Here is a 19,690-nt window from a genome sequence, read left to right on the forward strand (position 1 = left end):
TGCAGTTGTGAATCCTGGCTTCCGGTAAAGGGGAAAAGTTTTAAGTTGTATTGCATCCAGCACCCTGCCATCCTGATTCACTGCAAGTGGCTCAAAGGCAGATGCTTCCACCAGGTTCTTGCCAGGTGTTCACAGCACTCCTGTACTTTCCCTTCCTCCACTCACTAACATTGCCAGTGCCACTGAAGTCTAGCCAGACCCCTCTGTTCAACTATACTCATTTATGTTTGGAGTTTTTAATCTATTGCCACCTTTTATGTGAGGACTTAAGCTACACTGTATTTTGAGCAGGGAAGTGGCATCCAACCTGAGCTGGAAAGCACCACTCAGATTGAGTCAAGTATTTTCCCCAGGGAAAAAACTGAGTAGCTGCACACTTGGCTCCTCTGAAAGAGGCTCTTCCCTTCCATTCCAGCCCATGTTTTCCAGCTCTGGCCAACTATCTGGGAGGGGTGACCCATTGTCAAACATTAGCCACAATTCTTGTCCTGGAATAAATGCTTCCCCTTGGAGACTCTGAGGGCTGCTAACTGGGGTGGAGCCAATCTTTGAATGTTGTGTCATCCTGTCCTCTTGAACAGCATTTTTCTAGCAACTGTGGTATCAAAATGGAAGGTACTCCATTCTGGTGTGCTTTGGGAAGGTGTTTCCTTCACTCCTCATCTCCTGAGTCATACAAAATCCATGCTGTGCAGAGAAAGATGAAATGACGTATTTTCCTGTGGAAAATTACAGGACTATCAGACCACTCAGTTTTGGTAGTTTCAGGAGGATGCAAGCAGTGATGATACCTTACAAATTTTGTATTTTGATGTATCTAGTAATTTGGAATTGCAGATAGGTCTGTCTTGATCATTTTTTGGTGTCAATTACTGAACTAATTAGACAGTTATGACCTGAGGTCATGAGTTCTTGCTCTTGTGATTTTTGTCGCTGCTTCCATGTTCTAAATGTAGTTTGGATATCTGGAGCTTGACAAGCTTGTGACAAGTACTTACCCCCCCTTAAACTGAGCCAGGAGGGAGGGGGAAAGTACAAATTTATAGGTAGGATGGGATTTACAGTAGCCTAGTTGGAAACAGGTCTGTTCAAGCCTCTGCTGTTGCTAGTAAACTTGTGTGTATGCATTTATATATATATATAAAATAGTTTATAAAATATATATGGTGCCATATTGATGTCAAGCAAGAAATACAGAAGGATGTTCCTGCATAAAATCACTCTTAACACACATAACACAATCTGGTAGTTGTTTTGTGTTGTGCAGTTCCACTGAGGTCTGGAGAGAGGCTGGTAAACTCTGCACCAAGTTCCTTTCTTTGAAGAGAGTGCAAAGGAGAATGAGCTGAAAAATGTCTCCCTTCATGTGACCCAAATCTTCATTGCAGTGAAGGATCACATTAGTACAAGCTGTCCTTTGGAGAAGTCCAAAAAGCCCTCCGGCTCTGACAGCTGTGTAGTAAAGGGGTACATCCAGCGGGATGTACTGAAGGGACAGACCCTGCTCCTCTTGCCAGAAATTCAGCCTTCCCTGTGAAATGCACGGATATGCAGTGCATGTCAGTGAGAAGCTGAAAGAGTGGGGTCTGTATGTACAAAAGTAAAAGCCATAATTGCACCCATATACACAGCTTTGGCGTGGGAGAAATTCATTCCCTTCCCTATTCCCAGACTCCTCTGTCAGACCTGGGGACTGCCTGTGTGTGAGGCACCTGAGAGCAGAGAGGGGAAGATGCCTAAGGAAAAGCTAGGTGTCGTGGGCTTCCTCACGACAGGTTTTCCTCTCCCAGCCCCAGCTGCTGGACTCTCCCAAGCTCTGAGGACAGACTGTTGATGTATGCAGCATTTCCCTCATATCTTTTTGACCTTTGTCAAAGCTCAGATAAGAGCTTATGGCAAATGTAGCTTGGACTGGGTGGTGTCCTCAGTGACACATGGACATTACATCACCATGAATACAAAACAGCCAAGTAGGCTGATGACAAGTGTTTAGGAGAAGTGGGCAGGAAGGCACATTAGAACTACTGTATTCAACTGTACTGTACTGTAACTCAACTTTATACTTCTTTGCTCTTTTATTGTTCTGTAGTCATGTTCTGTTTCATGTGTCTCTGTTTTACGTGTCCCCGTTGCCCATTCTCCAACTTTCCTACAAATGCCCTTTTCGACATGGAACATCTTCTTGTAAGGGTTTTAATAATTCCATTCCTTCATTCTCAAGGCATACTGTAAACATAAGTCCAAAAGTAACTGTCAACCAGTAGCAAATAAGCATGTGGGCTCTAAGCAATCTCTGATGCTTCTCTAATTTATATTACTTTTAAGTAAGCAAAAATTACAGAACTCTGTGTATGCAATACCTCTTTTTTCTACTGTTACATTTCTTGAGTCTTGCGATATTTATTTTTGTTCGTTTGCACAAAAGGTGTGTTGCTATGTATTAATCAAATTGGGTTTTTTTGTAACCCACAATGTCTGTAGGAGAAAGCAAAGGAATTCCAGTATTGCTGTGGACCATCTAAGCACCACTGAATTACTTTTCATAATGAGGACAAAACTTCCACATATTTTCAAAAATGAGAGGACAGAGGAATTGTTTCCTTTAGGGTTACCTGTTATTTATTTCTCTGTGGGGGTGTGTGCTCTTTATTGTTTTGTTATGAGTTTTTGCCAAGTCACACAAATTATTATTTGCAGCGGTTATGCAGCATTTGCAGTTACGTATTCTTCCTCTCACTATGCATACTGAAGTGCACAACTGTCCAGTGGGTACAATCATCTTCTTGCTGATATGATTTAGTTTTTCTTCTTCCTCTTGACTTTACAAAAGCAGGCAAACAAGCAGGAAACGCCTGGGAAACCATGCCAGCTGCTTCAAGTTTTAGAAACAGATGGATCTGCCTCCTGTTTTTACCAGATGCATTTATTCTTCCCTGCTTTACAGGGAAGTGTCACTGTGTGCTTGGTTTTCTGTAATTTCTTTCTCAAAGTGACCATTTGTCACTGACTTACATGTCTCCAGAGGCCAGTAGTGTTCAGTCTGATTTGGTGTGTTTCTGAAGAGTTCAGCAATATAGAGTGTGTCTCCATGTATGTTGTACTCAAAAAAACCCATTGCTTTACATGCTTTGGTCTGCTTATAGTTTCCTTTTCTAGCAGTCAGTGTACCTGATGTTTCACAAGAAAATTTCACTTGTAAGTAGCATTTGTACAAGGACTCTAAATCTTTGAAAATACGAGAAATTAAAATTACTGTTGCTTGAGTGAAGTCTTGACTACAACTTGAAGAACATCATGTTCAGTGAAGGCAGATTTTAATCCTTGTATTGTTGGTTTTGACAGGTTTTTTACATCTGTATTTTGAGTTTATCCTATCTCTGTGTCTTTCACAACAACAAACATCTTTAAGTTTTCACATCACATGCCTGGACCTGGAATTCCCTTCTTTGCTTCTATAAGCACTGAGATTCTTACAGTGTGTGACAGGGCAATTCGGCTGTTTTTTTCTCTCCCACTCTCCTTTCAAGGGGTCTTACAGACAGCCCAGGGTTTTACCAGCCTCTCTGGTGCAAATACCTGATAGAATGCCAGGAGTGCTGCTGTGGCTGCTGTGGCTGTGGTTGCTGCCCTCCCTATCTCCAAACTGTCAATGCTGGTGCAGGTGGAAATTGCTTCTGTCTTTACTGGGGTGCAAACATAAAGTGAATGCATAGCCTTAAGGGAATGTAGGTGCCAGAGATAAAGCCTGTGCATTCTTACCTCTTGCTAGATACCAGTGTAATTGAAATGAAAAATCCTTCTGTGAATTCATTAACTCACCTTACCTAGGAACCTTATGTGGCCCCGAATGTAAAACAGGAATAATGCTGCAAACTTCTATATGGAGTTGCTTTGCTTTCAGCCTGAAAGAGAATACTTGCCTCTCATCTTTCTTTCTAGACTTGGAGGAGATGGGAGTAGAAGAAAACCAGCTGGTTTTTTCTGCAGCTTGTTTGTGTTGCTGATAAACAACTTTCCCCATATGCTGGTTCCTGTGGTAATGAGGAAATGTGAGCTGCACATCTGTCAAACCCAGTCTCTCTATCCAGTTTTCGTCCCTGTTGCTTTGCTTCATATTCTCCACTTGTGTTATCCAGCTGAATTGTTCATATGCTCCATGGAAATGACATGATTGTGGCCAATTGGCTCTTCTGCTTCTCTCACTTCTCCAGAATTCTGTAAGGGATATATATGCCTTAAGGCTTGTGTAGGGAGGCAGAATGAAGAAAGGAAGGAAGGCAGGCTGTCTTTTCTGTGGAAGTAGAACTGTTTCCATTTTGGGTCAAATCTGAAAGACTGTTACAATTTGAATATGTTCAAATTTAAGGATTGCTGTGGGTCATTCCAAGCTGTATGTCTCACGTACTTAGGTGCAATTCTGTAGAGCTTTTGATTGACAGTAAGAATGTTGCATACACCTTTCTCTATAATCCATCTGGTGAGAGACTTGGATGCTTAATGCCTCATATTTATCTTACTCGTAACTACAAACATGCCTCCAGCTGGCTAGTCCACCTCCTGTGCTGATTTTACCCGGACATTTGTTAAGAGTGGGGTCATAGTCCATGTTTACAATTTATTTCCTCTTCAGTTGTTTTCCTCATTATCCTCGTGCTGTAGTTCTATTACAAAAAGAGATTTTCAAGACTGAATAGTATTTTTTTTTCTGTGCTGATCTCCTCTGATAGCAAGAATCAAGAAATTCTGAAGAAAGCAGCTGGTTGGGTTTTTAGCTGTGGAAGGCTTAGAACTCACAGCTATGACTTTTTCTTTGTTTTTCCAAAATAAATAAAACATTTAATTTTTAGTTAATACATTAAGAATCTAGTTGCATACCATGGTTCCTGTGAACTTCTGTGGGAAGCCTTGCTGGAGAAGAAATGAGGAATTGTCTTACCCAAATCCTTCTTCATCCATAATTTAGATACTATTATTTTGCCCAATATGCTCGAGTTGCTGGTGGCTTGATTTTGGAGTTCCTGTATTCCTGTTATCAGCAATAGACTCCACAGGCTCGTGGAGAGCAATGTGAGACTACGTGTGTGTGGCCTTGCCTGCAGTGGATTTATTAACTAGTCACTGCAGTAGTGGAGATCAGAGGCTGAGCATTTGCCTTTGCACTGTTGTAGTAGTTCATTGATTTCTCAGTTAACAGATAAATTTAAAAACTGAGACAGATCATGCAATGTTAAGTCTCATTTCCAACAAATTTTGTGAACGTTTGTGTTCTTTTTATGAGCTGGTTGAAAACGTGTAAAAACTTGGGGGTTTTGTGAATTGTATGCTGTTTACTCACAGCCCCACTATCCAAAGAAAAGCCCACAGAGCAAGGACAGGACATGGTATTCCTATAACCAGACCATTAGTGGTTTTTTTAGCTTGGATTTCGTAGTTAGAGATTTGGAGGGAAGATGGGACAACCTCTACACCTTCTCCCAGCCTCTTTGCCCCTTCAGTTCTTTCTGTGCTGTTGCAGCTTTGAGAAGCTTGCCCTGTTCCTGTGTCTGGAGAATCCACAGGAGTGGGGGTGCATTTTCCACCTTGCTCTCTCACCCTCCACTACATCACTTTGCAATCATGAAATCTACATTAGGTACAGCAACAAAGTGGTTGCTCTGTAAATAGACATCCAGATGGTCTAAGGCAACTGTTTTGTATTAGACACTGTTGGTGCCTGGTGATTATGGATTAGTTGTTATCAAATTTGCTAGGCTAGGAGTAGAATTATACTGCTGGTTACAGTATCTGCATTAAGCTGCAAATGAACCTTAGCAATGGAAATCTTGCCTCTGGGCATGCCCTGTCCCTTCTTACAGCATAATTCTTGTCATTGTCACTACGCAGTATCTTTTTAGACAGGGTTCTGTTGCTGAGTTGTTACCAAACAAAAGGATCTTCTAGCTCTCCCTTCATTTAATTACACCTTCCTATTGTTTTTGCAGACAAAGTTTGTCCAGCTTGAAACCGAATTAGCTGTTACTCCCTCATTGAAAGCCCATATAGTTTTTAGGTGTAGTATGTCGTACACAGAGTTGAAATGTGTTAACTGCTTCACAAATGTGTCTTTTCTTATACTCTATGGTTTAAAGTTTCTTTTGTTTTCTGAGATTTACAGGAATGTTTCATTTTGTCAACATAGTGAAGACAGGCATGATATGTGTTTCCAGAAGAATTTGACAGTCTTGATTTCAGAAGTGAAAACAAACTTTAAACCTGTATTTTAAATCAGATTTTTTGTTTCAAAACAAGTAAAAAAACCTTTATTGTCAGGAACAAGTTATATTGAGTTTTATAGCTGGACCTTCACTTGTGTTCTCAAAGTTGACACAGATCATGAATTCCTTTGCACCACTTCAGTTTAAACTCTACCATAAATTATAAAAAAGTGGCGCAAAACCGTCTGTTTATGCCTTTCTCCCTAAAGCAGGAAATATACAGAGGAAGAGAGCAGGTTTATTTTTCGTGTTGTGCCATTGAAATAATACCAACTACAGTTATTGAGAGGAAAAATTGCTTTACCCTAACAGGTTAATTAATGGGAGTCTTTCAGCAGCCTCTGTTAAATTGGTTTTATTTCCATGGCAACTCCTTCTGCTTCATGGACAACTTTGTGTCAGTAAGGCTGAACTGAGTGGAAGATAGGCCTTTCTGTGCAATTGTAAGTGGGCAATTACAATAAATTTCCATATCATGAACAGATTGTTGTGTAGGGAGTGTAATGTTACAGGTTGCTGAGAACCAAATGTCAGCAATAATAAACAGGTAATTGAGAGTGAGCCTGTTGATAATGCAGGTTCATCCAGGCTAAAAGCACATACAGGATCTCAGCTGCAGGAAACATAATGCAATGCCTTCCTTCCCTTTCTTTCTTTTCTTTCTTTTCTTTCTTTTCTTTCTTTTCTTTCCTTTCTTTCCTTTCTTTTCTTTCTTTTCTTTCTTTTCTTTCTTTCATGAATTTTTATTGTGTTTAAGAGTGTGATAGAGCCAGGTAATCCATTCTGTAAAAAACCCTCTTGCTTCTGTTTCTACTTCAAATTTGATGTTGGCTACCATGCAGTTGGAAAACCCAGAGAGACATTTACCAGAATGCAGTTTATTTTGGAGATATATCATGTATGAGTTAGTGGTTGATTTCGTTTTCTGAAGGCATGGGCGTAATCTAGTTTCAATGCAAAACACTGGGTTTTGTGAAACTGTAAGAACTGCAGGCTCAGGGTTGGTTACAAAATTTTTCTTTTCATTTGTTTCAAACAGCAAAATAAAATTTGGATCTTTTTCACATATATGTTTTCTCACAAACCTATAATGTAGCGCATTTTACAACAATTTATGTGCTTAGTCTTGATTTATTAAACTTTTTTTTGGTAAGTGGTTAAAACTGTGGTCAGAGTTGACTCACCTTGAGTAGATTAGTTATCACTTGTGTTAATATTTAATGGTACAGTACCAGGCTGTACCTGTTCCTTTCAGAACACTCCCATATTGTTTTGACAGATAATGCATCTCCTGCATTAATACCGGGGATCTAGGATGAAGTGTTCTGTATGACCTCAAAGGCCTGGTGCTTCTGCTGTGTTTATCTTTGTGTAAGGGGTGCCATGGATCCTAACAGTGTGAACATTCTGATTCCAAGGCCCTAATTCTGGTCTTACAGTGATTAGCAAAAAAATAGAAATAAATTAGATTTTTAAAAAAATAGAGATCATTCTTGTTAGTTTCTGTATCTCATTGTGAAAAATATGCTGAGCCTTTTGAAGCTGGCCTGAGGACAAGGGACAGTGGCAGACCTTAGAGTTCATGTTTCCCATTTTTCCTGTCTGTCCCTTAAGCTGTCTTTTCTACCATCTCCTTCTGTCACCAGTGCCAGAGCCCAATTGCACCCCTGAGATGTGCTGCCTTCTGCTGCCACTTCCCCCTGGCCATGGCTCTGCCTCCTCAGCTGTCTCCTGGTCATCCCCTGTGTCCCCATGCATGGCACCATCACCTTGCTGCAAGCGAGACACCCTGATACGAGGAATACTACAGGTGCCTCTGTGCTGCGGAAACAGGGATATGAAAAAATACCATGACAATATAGAGACTCATCCTCTCTAGCAATTAGTTAAGCCTCTCCAATTTCTTCCCCTACTCCCTTTGTTGTGTTTTTGGTACTTCACTGAGAGGACAGAAAGCGCATTTTTGGTAGTGAGGAGCACCTTGGCTGCCCAGGACTGCAGGGCTCTTGTCCGTGGACCTCCTTGTGGCTGGGAGCACAGCTGGTATCCACCTGAACTTCCACCAGCACTGAGAGGAGCAGGCATGGTGCTGGCTCCTTGGCAGCTGTGCCATTGTGCTTTGCAGATGGGCTGATCTGGCTGAACCCAAGTGGTTTGTTCACGGATTTGTAATTTCCGCCACTGGGCTAGTTTTCATCCTCATTAGTTCTCTGACCCAGTGCAAGTAGGACCACAGGAATGCTAGGACCAGTATTAGGGAAGAAGCAGGAGTAAACAAGGGAACAAGCAAGCAGAGAAGGGGACTGAATCTCCAGCAGCAGTTTTCAGTTAGATCAGTTTCAGTCAAGTGTTTAACTGCACCTTGAGACTATGAAGATAATTTTTGTGGTATTGGGCCTGTCGCTGCAGTGACATTAGTAAGTAGTTAATAACTTTGAAGTTTTATGGATGGCTATTTTCATGAAAACAGCTTTTTCCAATCATATTCACTTAGTCTCCATGCGTTCAAGATCAAACAAGGCAATGCTGGCTGCAGCTTCTTCTTTTCAAGTGGTCTGAATCTGGCCTGATTTACAAGATGCTTAGTCAGGAGGACATTGCTGTCCTTGGTGGATTTCAGTTCCTTTAAAATGGGTGTGAAGAGGCTCTCAGAAGAATATGGGGAGTTTACTATTGGGAGCTGCACTGGTGGGCTGGGTTGCATCCAGGTGTTATTGACAAGAGAAGTCCCTGTGCTGCCATGATGATTTTTTGCCTTTTCTTTTGTACCCATTATACCTTTTTTACAACTTCTGTATTCTTAGTGCTTTTTGCCTACATTCTTGGACTTGTTTGTTCAGCTAGGAGACTCAACATCTTAGAAGCTTTGTAGGTAGAGGTTAGTGTGCCCCAGACCCCAAGGTCCTCTCCAGAACACGTTCTGTAAACTAAGATAGAACCATCCAGGGGAAGGTTCCTTGGGGAGCAGGGGGCTCATTCAAGCCTCTCATTGGGGAATTTTTGATAGATCTTCTAATTAGTAACACCTATAATGTTATACCAAATCTTTTGGGGTGGGCATTGTGGTGTGCACTTCGGTGCATTCAACCTGGACGTGTGCACCTAAGGTTCCTTAAAATAAATACCAAGGTAAAATCCCTTTTTCCCTTCTAACCGTCATTGACTCTTGATTTTAAGATGAGGAAAAGGCATCCTGGTTAGATTAAGTGCAGATTGTTTAATTAAACTCTTTTTGAGGTGTCTCTCTGTTTCAGTTTTCCCTCTTGGACTTCTAGAGGTCTGGGGTGATTTTAGGAATCAAGAATGGACTTATGTATGTGATACTAAGGGTCTGTTTTAATAGTGTTTCTTTTCAAGTTCAATGTGTGTGATATTGCTGTGTGTTTGTCAACTCATTGGTAGTTAATTCTTACACCATTTAGAGGAGCTGGGAATAACACCACCTTTCTGGAGTGGGGACTAAAAATTTTTTTTAATTGGTGAATATGTTTCAAAACCTTATTTACCTTACAGCCTGGTTGTAGCAAAGTAGGTTCTTTTAGATCATCACCAGTATGTGTCATAGTACCATTCCAGGTTGCACTTAAGTGGCCTGTTGGGATTCTCCTTGGCTTCTCTGATGGCTGTTACTGTATGATCTTGTGCAAGGGTTTCAACTGTTGTCACACCCTTGCCTTTTTGAGTAAAGGTATTGTATACTCTTAAAATAGACACATCAATACTAGCTCAAAACTACCTGACTTACTACATGAACTGTCATCTTAATACAATGAGGTCTTTAGTTTCAGCTTCATCTTTGTATTCTGCTGTTTTTACTGACTTATAAGTCTCTTTTATTACAGTGTAGATCTCATCCTGTGAATTTGACAAGAGGTTTGAAATGTGCTAAGCCCTTTTATATGTTCTTTTGCATGAAATAAAATTGCCATTTCTCTAGCATTCAAGAGCAGGAGAAGCTCTGGCTGAATAGCTGTTTCAGAGCCACATTTATGCTCACAGGTAGAACTGGTTGCTCCCAGACACAGCAGATATGCACTTTGATTTTGTCAAAACACCTGGCTTTTAATAGCGTGCTTTTTCTTTGGTTTTTGTCTGTCTTTAAATGAAAGTTACTGAGGGGCATGGATTTTTATATTTCTGATTTCTATTTGGCAACAGAGTAAGTGACCTAAATTTCAAGATGCTGAAAATCACAATACACTAGCTGAAATCTACTTGCGGTTTGGTGTGTGAACTGCAACCAACTTTCATCATGAACAACAATTCAGCATGAACATATAAGCTGTATGTTTTTCCAGGAAACACATGTAGCCCTCATGCAGAGATCTTCCTTTGCAATTAGCGGTGTTAGTAACTTCTTGGTGCTTAGCCTGGCTCTGTGTTCCTTCACTGTTTCTATGCAGTCCCTGTTTCGTGCTGTTCATGCAGGAGCATTCTGTTTCCTCTGTGAAGACACTGCCCTTTTTGCCTGATGCTCTCTGGGACAAGGTCAGGTGGTGACTTTCTGTCTGAAGCTTTGACTTGGCAGATGTATCTGCTCTGACTTCTCCCTTGTGGAGCCTGTGGAAATCACCAAGGAACTCCCATGCTTGTTCAGCCATGTCATGCTGGAAGCAGTCACTAGGAATGCACTGTGCTTTTTAGATTCAAATGATGAGAAGTCTGCTGCTGGTCTTGATGGTCTGTACTGAGTAGTTATTTTAGCCCTGTTCCACTTGAAAACAAGAGATTGTCTTAATAGTGTTGGTAGACCATAGAAATTTTACTTCCTTAGTGGTGGTGCATTTAGGTCATATCTGTAATGATGTGGAGACAGGTGTTTTCAGAACTTTGTTAGTCTTCAAAAAGTAACAAATATGGGAGTTTTAAGACAAAGGCTTTTTAAAAAGTGATCTGTGTTTTCTTGACTGTTCCAATCATTATCCCTGATAACAGGCATTTCTGCTACATGCATAGCAGGTGTTACAATGCATTAAGAATAATAGGAAAAAACCCACAAAAAATAAAGACTTATATGTTTAGTTCTACATAATATTCTAGGGCATATGATACATGGAGAGTTGGTTCCCAAGTTATTTTTCAGTTGGAATGCTTCTACCCAAAAGGTGTAGATAAGATTGAATGTCTAGGTATGCCTCATAAGTACTATGCTTAGAAAAGCATTTTTGATTTTTTTATTAGATATTTATTTCTGATTAGATATTTGAGTTTTGCTTACTGATACTTCCTAATATTCCTCATACTTCTGAAAACTTGTGCAGTTCTGTTTTATAGTGAGGCTATATAATGATAGTTGGGCTGCAAAATGTGTAGGAAAAGAGAGGGCTTTTATTAGAAGTTATGAGTTGCATTTTCTCAGCAGGCACACCTGCCTCTTAGACGCATTATCCTGTAACACCAAGGCCAAGCATTCCATCTAATCCAGGGCTCGCAGGAAAAAGTTCTTAGTCATTCATTCAGCGGCACACCCATTTCCTCTTAAGGGGTAATTTTAGAAAGAAGCAGAAGTCCACAGCATGGCGCACAGAGACAATTTTGAAATACCTGGCTGCATCCACACCCATGCCTGTAGCCTTTACTCGAGGTAACTTTTTAATTACATCCATGGGAGTTGTGTCCAAGTTGAGCAACAGAGGACAGACTCTTAAACATAATGGGCTACCTGTTGGTCAAGTGAATTGACTGTTTTCAAAGCAGGAACATTCATGTGCCGAGCAGTACTAAAACCAAAACATCCAGATACATAGCATCTTTGAAAGCAGACATAAAACTTCACAAGATTTTTGTAGATTTAGCAAGATAATTTGGGTTATCTTGATGTCAGGATCATGTATGCTGGAAGAGGAATGGGAAGTGCTTGATCTGTCTTGACGTGGTTTATAGTGAGACCTGCAAAGGCAGCTCCGAACAGACATTAATTTCCAGCAGGTGTGGGGATACCCATGCCAGAGCCTTGTGGCGGGGAGAAGGAATTCCTTCCATTGGGATGGATTTAGCTGGCTGCTTGAGTATGTTGTTGGCCAGGTGGAGTGGGTCATGCCTTGATCCTGTCAAAGAAAAGAGGTGGATTTTGGAGGCTGGGGCAAATCAGTGTGCAGAGGCACATTTTAAAAGTGGAGCAAACATCCCTGCTCTTGGAGTACAAATGTAGAAAAAATTGGGGTGCCCAATTCTTAACAAAAGATAATTAAAATGCATCCCCAACGTGAGGTAAGTCACAGGTCTTCTTCAGGACTTACTAACCACATCTTCATGTCAAACACCTTATCAGTAGGGAGGTCATGCTGGCTGTGCTGCCTTCTTATGTGCCATTTCAAGTAGCAAAAGGTTTTGAGAGGCACTCAGTGCAGCAGAGCAGCAGCAGCCCAAGGATCTGGGTCCGGGTGCTCAGGACTAGGGTAACAGTTTTCCCACATAGTAAAAGTTCAGGTGCAAACATTTGGCAGAATTTACAGGGCACCTTGCTTCTACTGACGTCCTCTTGCAAGCAAGCAGACTGGCACTCCAGGCTTTTTTTCTTTGACAGGTCATTTAGAGATTATGTGCTGAAGGTAAAAAGAGGGTTTTGCATAACTTTACATATTTCTCATAAACTGTTTTGACTGTTACATATAAACAAATTTCAAGTGCCTTGTGATGTAACTCATCTGCAACTGAAATCAATTCTGTGTGAAGGAACAAGATTTCCCTTCATGTAGCAATAATGACGGTATTAGAACTTACCTTGGATTGGGCAAATTGGGTTGCTGCTGCAGAACACTGTGCTAATTCGTAATGCTTGTATCTTATTCTAAAATATTGATTTAGGGAAGTGGGGAAAGACTACCTTGCTTTTGGGAGTTTGTATTATGAAGAAATACATTCACTCTGCTGGTTTTAATAAAAAACTCTAATAATCCTTTTTTTTTTTTTTGCTTAAAGCAGGAAGAAATAGCTTTTTTTCCTCTCTGTGGTGTGTGAATGTTTGGGAAATTCCTCAAGTCTGATCAGCTCTGAAAGTATGATTAAAACACAGAAGAATGAATCCATAAAGATTTTCAGCTACTTGTAGTTCAAAAGAAGTATTCCTCAACACAGGTCAAAGGCAAGGCTCCAGTCCAAGTAAACTGTACAATGAATAGTCTTCTACTACTAATCGAAGTGTGATTTTATTGGAGAGAGGTTCTTAGTATGAAACCATTTTGAATTTTGTGTTGAAAATATTATGTTTTGCAAGCTACAAAATAAACTTTGAAGAAAATTTCCAGTATGATTGAACTGATTTTTATAAACAATTTCATACCTTTTCAGAATTTCTCATTGCTAACTACTGCACAATGCTGTGAGCAATATGATGAAATTAGTACCTTGAGTTATGTGAATAATGTCTGGATACACACGGCTTTTTACTGCTCTTTATTATGCAGTAAAATGGGACATGTTACAATATGTGGTAAATCTAATGCAATTGTACCTTTGCTGCTGCTGCTTTCAGACATGGTTCATAACACAGCTGACTCCACATGTGCTGGCTGAGGCTGTGGAACTCAGCTTCACTGATGCAATCTCAGTCTGTGCTGACCTTACAAGGGTTGGGTACCTAGAAAAACAGCCTGCCCAGATCTGATGCTAAGGAGTGTTCTCAGCTGTTTAACTTTTAGAAGTATTTTCTCTTCCCTTGCATACTCTGCAGTGTGAGGAGGAATTCTGTCATTGGAGACTTCGATCTGCTTCTGTACATATGATGGTTATCAGACTTGCCTCACAACTATTTGAAGTATGTCTCCATTAAATAATTTGGCTAAAAAATTGTTTGTTTTTATAACATTAGCCCTGGGATTTTTATAACATTAGTCCATGTATACCTATGTGCTACTTAAAAAAATTAAAAGTAGTTAGAAAGAAGAAAATAACAATTGTTAAAGTAGTAAAGCAGTAAAGACCTATTAGAAACAAGTAATCTGTGGATTGCAAATCAGCTAAAAAGTATAAAAAGGGAAGAGGTGCACTGATATCTTAACCTAATTTTTTAAAAGTGTTTAATTTAAAAAATTACTGTGTAATGACTGCATGATATTTTCCTCTTGCCTAACAGTAACATTAAAAATTTTGCTTGGACAGTCAGAGAATAGTTAAAAAAAGAGTTGGTTTAAACCTGAGATCTCAGTCAGCATGATCAGAGAAGCAAATGGATGCTATGGCACAGCTTGGAGCTATTAAGTCTCTGTGTCTGTAGGTGTTGGTACCTCTTGGCAGCTGTTTTGTTCAGAACTGATCTCCATCACATGGGGCAGCATGTGCAGTACCAGCAGCATCCCAGCTAATCTGTCTTCTTTGGCCAGAGGGGAGAAGAGGGAGCCTGTCTTCAAACAAAGAGGACTGCAGCTCTCTCAAGAGCTCCTCTGCTTTCTGTGGCAGATGTCCAGGCCTGGAATTTCTGTCCCCAGCTGAGAGCTCAGCATGGCAGGAGCTGCACCAGTGTCTGTGGAGGAGAGCATGGAAGAAGGACCCTACAGTGAAGCTCTCCAAGTACCCACTATGTGGTTCTGCTTCCCAATGAGCTGGCTGTCAGCAGTGATCTTTCTATTTAATGGTTTTGTTTCATTAGTGTGTTTGAAGGGCAGAAATGAAATATTGGAGGCTAATGGGATTTGCAGTCAGGTTAAATTCAATAAGGTCCGTGGTTAGTAAAATCTTGTAGCTAAAAGTCATCTTAATGTTTTGTATAATGACAGCTTTATTAAAGAAACATAAGAAAATCCATGAGCACAGTGATTACTTACGTAGAGGTAGAAATTCCCATGTGTGTAAGTACCAGGCTGTGTTAGTCTGAGTTTGTGTACTTTAGATAGAAGTGTTTACTTTAATTTATTGGCAGGATTGTATTTGAACATAACCAATAATTAGTTATAAAGTTGAAATGTCTTATGGATATAGATATTATATAGCTGTTAGAGGACTTTGGCTCCATATAGCTATTAGAGGACTTTGGCTCCATGTAGTATTTTGTCTTTCATATGATAACACCTATAATTTCCAAGTGTCCATCTAAACCTTGTTTCTCAATTGTTTCTCAATTGTTTCAGATTATCATAGATGTATGGAATCAGTTTAGAAAAGCTCTCTGGGACCATTGAGTCCAACCATTTCCCTAGCACTGCCAAGGCCACCTTAACCTATGTGCCCAAGTGCCACATCTACACAACTTTTAAATCCCTCTGGGGATGGGGACTCTACCACAGGGCTGGACAAACCTTTTGGTTAAGAAATTTTTCCTAATATTTCATCTAAACCTCCCTTGGTACAACTTGAGGCCACTTCCTTATGGCTTATACTACCAATGTGGAATTGCTCTCCTTAAATTTTCTCCAGTTCTATACTAGTGTGAGGTGTCTAGCCTAATACAGTCCTTTGCTTTAATAAAGTGAGTATGGATTAGGATCCTATTTTTTGTCATTTGTATGAATATATCCTCTGGTTCCAGTAGGACATTTCACAACATGGGGGTAAGTTTCGTCTTATAGGTATATAGTAGTTAATTTTTAATGGAAACAGAACTTTTATGGGTGCTAAGTTTTATTTCTGCATTTCAAGCAGCAGAAAATCTAGCCCTGAAAATGTATTGCCATTAGAACTGAGATTAATTGCTTTACTGTGGTGGATCCTCGAGCTGCCTTGAGGCCTGCTCTCTACTCAAATCCATCTGCATGAGCTTTGGAACAGGACTGGTTCCAGATAGCTAAGGACTTAGACCACAAGTGAGAAAGTACTTAGCAATAAAACATGTTCTAGTGGGTGTGAAGACTATTTGAGAAGATGATCAGAGAATCCAACCTCTACTACTCTTACACGACAGGATAGTTAATTTTCACATTTAAAAAAATACATATTTTCTGTTAATGTTAAGCTCTGCCTGACTAAAGGAACTCACTTTTGTTTCGCAGAAAGTCTTCTTGGTGCAAAAGGAGAACAGGCATGGAGTTCCAACCTCTTTGGCCCGTTTACTTATTCTGCAGAGCAGATGTGAGATTCCAGGAGAGGACAGACTGACAGGCGTGTGTTAGCCGAGTCCAGGAGATGAGGGTGTTGCCCGCTTTCACTAGCCTCAGCAGATCAGCCTTCTGTGTATAGTTCACAATCTAAGTTCAGCCTTGTGCCATAGCACCATGCAGAACTATGCAAATGCAGGGTTGCTGAAGTTACTCTTGTGGTGCTGTGTACACAGCTGAGCCTTTTTTCTTTAAGGCAAGGAAAGATAGAAGTGTCTCTCATGACTTCTAAGGTACTGTGACTCCTTATCATTAAGATAAAGTGGCTGTATTAGCTGTGCAAGGTTATATAGTTCTGACAACTGTGTACCCTCTAACCAATGGTGATTACTTTTTTTTTTCTCTTTGTAAATATAATTTACAATGTTAAAGATGATCTTTGAGTTCTTTGCAAAATGAGCCTGTAAATATTAGGTCTTCATTTTATTTTGACAGAAAAGTAGAAATGTCTTATGTTTTTCAGATTACTGTTTTATAATCTTAAATAGTTAAAAACAAGATCGAGATTCTGTCTTGGCAACATTAATTCATTCATTCATTCATGATCCTAGCATTATCAAGACCAACTTACTAACAGTAAACTTTAATAGAACCTTGTTGTTAATGTTACTTAGCAATGCACTGTTTAGATACTTATCATGGTTTAACCCAGACAGAGCTCAGCCCCACAGAGCTGCTTGCTCACTCTGCCCTTGATGGGATAGGGAGACAGTTGGAGGGTTAATAGCGAGAAAACTGATGGGCTGAGATAGGAAGAGTTTAATAATTAAAATAATAATAATAAATTGTAGTGAAAATTGAATGGAAACTAATTTCTGTTGTGGTAATATTTTATATTCATTGCACATTAATCATAGGCTGGATTAACCAGCAACCCACTTACAAAGTCTGCCTATGAAGAATGCAGTGATGGCTCTGTAATTGTAATGGTTCCACAGGACACATCTTAATTTTCCTTGAGCCCTTAGTATGCCTCTAAGTAGTGCTCCTTTAGTAAGCCCTATGTCTTCATCTTAGAGCAGAGTGTAATTGATCTAAATCCTGGGAGTCAATGGAGTGTAACACAAAAAAGCCCAGGATGTTTTGCCTGACAGGCAAGTACTATTGTTGACATGGCTGCAGTTTCCTCAAAGACGGTGCCTGACTTTTTGGAGGAAAATTCCACCTGATTCAGCACAGATGCTGGGGAAAGGCTGTGATGTTTTGCTTTTTTAAATTTTTTTCTCCTCACCTTTAGTGCAAACTTCCAATTTGTTTTGTTTCCTTTGTCTTTTTGTGCTTATGGAGAGCACAGAGCAGGGCTGCTTTTCTGCTGTGAAGATCTGTAAAAGATGAAAGTTGCTTTATTTTGGTTTTTAACTTACCATTTATAAGTCTGTTCTTGGAAGAACTCTCTTTTGGAACTAGCACCTGAACCAAATCCTGTCCTGTCAAAGCCTCAAGGTTTGACTTGGTGGGCATGAGTCCTTAGTTCAGTTCCTCTTCCCGTAAGAGTGCCTTGCGCCTGGATCCTGTGCCACCAGGAGCTGTTACCGAGCATTGTTTTCTTGTACCAAAGGCAGATGCCTCTCACCTGAAGATAGTATTTCAGGTGCTGCTGTAGAAGCCTTGAGAGCTAGAGGCCACTGGAGGCAGAGGCCCATGAATGGGCCCAGCAGAACCTGTTTGGTCACAACCTGATTATCACTAGAGGGAGCTGGTGGAATTCTTGGGGTACTTCATCTTCTGAGGACTGGCAGAAAGTCCCATGGGCAGGATCTGATCCCAGAGGAGATGGCTGTGTGATGGAATGCTGCTCTGGAATGAGTACATCTGTATTTCTGCAGCACTAATTTCCATGTTTTGGTACACAAATGACACAGCTACTTTACCTGTAATTATAGTACAAAAGAATAGAAAAGTCTTAATTCAGGAAATTAGTCTTTCCCCATCCCCCAAGCCAATTGCAGTTCATTAGAATGGCACCATATCTGTTTGATAGGGAGTTTGAAAGACCTTGTGAAAACAGCAGCTGCAGTAGAGTGCTGTATCTAGTACCACATGGTAGACACACGTTTTGTAGATTTACAGAGAATACGCTCTTAGTTGTGTTGTTCCAGTATGTTACCTTAAAACAAGACTTAGAATTAATTAAATCATAATTAGCACTGAATGTTATTTTCTTCTGCTTTTCTCCATTGCTTAGATGAAAAAGGGTCTTCTGTAGACTAATTAATTCTTTAATCATGGTTTTTAATTGGATCTTTTTATTAGTTTTTAAAAAATATTTTTAATAATTTTTGGGGGTTTTCCTAAAAATTCTGTTCTACTAAAAATATGTGCTACCTTTGTATAGCATTTTTGAGGTCTTGATGTACCCCTTGGAGGAACATGACCATGAAATAGTCAGCTTTATGATTGACAGCCATTTTAAGGACCATCTTGTAGCAGAGATTCAGAGCACTGAGTGTATATAGTTAAATGGATTTGAGAATTCCAATTTAAATGATTATAGCAAAGATTGAGGGAAGGGTGGGATTGCAGTTTAGGAAATCATCTTTTAAGAGTCTTGTGGTCATGTCTGATTTGCTTTTCTGATTGTGATGTCTGATTCAGCTATTATCGATGCTGAAAGATACGCAGGTAAATACAACATACTGCAATATCAGTCATGCTAATGTGAAAGACGTGTTAAATTTAAACATTCACTTCCTATCCTGCTGCTGTGGAATCAATACGTAGACTATTCCCAGCCGAGCAGCAGCTGTGGGATTGTTCAGCAAGAATAATTTAAAATATTTAATTGACATGAACTCATTCCAGAGGCAAGACTGCATGAGCAATGTATGAAGCATATGCTAAGGAAACAACCCAGGCAATGACTTTGTTGCTTTTCAGTTTTCTTTCCTTTTTTTTGAGCTTATCAATCTAAAATACATGGTATGATAGAGATAGTATTTTTTTTTTCTGGATTAGAAGTTCACTACCAACAGGATCACTGTATGAGAAACACAAAGGTAATTAATGACTGACTTTTGCACCACAAGAGTCAAAGACATAACACTGGTAGTTTTTGTTCCATGTTTTCAGTGTCTGGTTTTTGTGGTTGCTGCAGGGGAGGGGAGGCATCAGTGACACACTGCAAGCTGGAAGACCATCTGTTCCTTGTGCTGTGCTATGCAGGCTTTGTATGCTAAGCTAATGCCAGTTTCCTGATCCATACAGCCATTACAAACGCACAGTGTAGAAGAGAGGATGCTTATAGTGCAGTGATGGTAATTCCTCATACTTGTTTAACCTTTGCAAGAACGTCACATTTTTAGGGATAGACTAGAAATCCAAAATGCAAACCTGTGTTTAAATAGTACAGTCCAAGAGGAACAAACTTTTGTTGGCCATTTTGCAAGGCCATGGTTTCACCCAGAGGCT

Source organism: Aphelocoma coerulescens, chromosome 9 (genome assembly GCF_041296385.1).
Source record: "Aphelocoma coerulescens isolate FSJ_1873_10779 chromosome 9, UR_Acoe_1.0, whole genome shotgun sequence".
NCBI lineage: Eukaryota > Metazoa > Chordata > Aves > Passeriformes > Corvidae > Aphelocoma > Aphelocoma coerulescens.